A 2,040-nucleotide genomic window follows, 5' to 3' on the forward strand; every position below is an offset into this window, starting at 1 on the left:
TTTCAGGGGGCTTCTACATAAAGCTCTGAATACCAACCTCTTTGGTCAGTGTGTACGAGTCTCCTCAGGCTGCCCTAACAAAATACCACAGGCTAAGTGGCTTAGACAACAGAAATGCATTTCTTCCCAGTTCTGAAGACTGGAAGTCCAAGATCAAGGTATCAGCAGAGTTTTCTTCTGAGGCCTCTCTCCTTTGCTTGCAGATGGCCACCTTTTCCCTCTGGTTTTAGAGGGTCCCCTTCTATGTTTGTCTGTGTCATAATCTCTTCTTCTTATAAGGACACCAGTCATATTGGAACAGTGCCAGTCCATATGACTCCATTTCACCATAATTGCCCATTTATTTATTTATTTAGTTAGTTAGTTAGTTAGTTAGTTTTCAGACTCTGCCGCCCAGGCTGGAGTGTGGTGGCGTGATCTTGGCTCACTGCAACCTCCGCCTCCCAGGTTCAAGCAGTTCTCCTGCCTCAGCCTCCCAAGTAGCTGGGACGACAGGTGTGCACCACCATGCCCAGCTAATTTTTGTGTTCTTAGTTGAGACAGGGTTTCACCATATTGGCCAGGCTGGTCTTGAACTCCTGACCAGAAATGATCCGCCCTCCTTAGCCTCCCAAAGTGCTGGGATTACAGGCGTGAGCCACCACACCGGGCCGTGCTTTTGAATCTGGCTCTGCTGCTTATGGCCACTCTGTGGTCTTAGAAAAATTAACCTTTCTATGCCCCAGATTTTCTATCTATAAAATGGGTAATTATAATTCTGCCCAATCCTTAGGGCTCCTGGTTGGTTACAAGTGATATTACGTGTAAAGTTCTTAGAACAGAGTCTGACAACTACTAAGTGCCCAGTAAGCGCTAGCTATGATTTATTACATAGCAGCCAAATTAAAACCTTACCTTAAAAATTAAGAATCATTGGATGACTTGAAGAACAATTTTATTCTCAAAGTTGCTACACAAATAGAAATCAATACCTCCCTAGCTATCTGAGTGCCAGATCTCTGAAGACCTAATCCATTTAAATTGAGCAGTTGAAACAGTAATCACGAAGCCCTGTACTTTATAATAGTCAATGGTCCTTGGACCATTACTTAGCCTCCATAGACTCTTGCTTTACATACATTTCTAGTAGCCTTGCCTCTCAGGCTTTCCAGAAGCAGCAAATTAGGAAGTAAAGAAGGAAAGTGCTTAGAAGCAGGCACACTGACAGTAGCAAGAAATGACAGCTGACAGCTTGACAGCTAAGGAAGAAGAGAGAAAATTAAAAAGCAGAGCAAACAGTCCCACGTGGTCCAGTTCCCCCCAAAGGCCTCCCTGCCAGGAACTTGATTGATGTTCTTCAGGATGACCTGCATCCCCAGTCAGTAATGGTCCCTCCATCCACTTGGCCGGCCGGCCTAGAGAAATCAGCCTCCTCTTCAGCTACTTCTCTTTCCTCCTAAAATTTAGTTGGTCACCAAATGCTACTAATTCACTCTGAAATGTATCTGGTCAACACACATTTCCCAACACTCTACTGTAAACCCTTTATTACTGCCTGCTGGACAATTGTACAAGGGACTCCTACCTGGTCTTCCTACCTCAAGTCTCAGTGTCTAAGGAAAGTATATCATGGCAAGGATGGAAGTTGGAGACACACAGTAAGGGTTGCTGAGTATCCACTGTGTGTGAAGTAATAATGCCCACTGTTCTGTTCAAATTACAAAAAAAAAAAGCTCCTCTTGACATGTGCTATTAAGAGTATTAAAAGCTGCTATTTTTAGTTATTTTAGAAAATAAGACTAAGTATACGGATTCAGAATGAATTAGAGAAAGTGAAGTGATAGCTCAATAATTCAGATCCCAAATACCAGCCTCACTTCTTCCTTACCTCCTCTTCTTCATCCAACTGTATGGATAATTGTAGGGAAACTAGGGGGCAAGGGTGTGGCTTGGAGTGTCCTTTAATTCTTCACTTTGAATAGCACAAGGTTTGGTTTTCCTTTTCTATTTCAGCATCTCACGTTATTCTTCTGTTCAGAGACTATCATGAGCTTGACGAAA

Source organism: Trachypithecus francoisi, unplaced genomic scaffold, assembly GCF_009764315.1.
Source record: "Trachypithecus francoisi isolate TF-2019V2 unplaced genomic scaffold, Tfra_2.0 Lachesis_group0, whole genome shotgun sequence".
Classification (NCBI taxonomy): Eukaryota; Metazoa; Chordata; class Mammalia; order Primates; family Cercopithecidae; genus Trachypithecus; species Trachypithecus francoisi.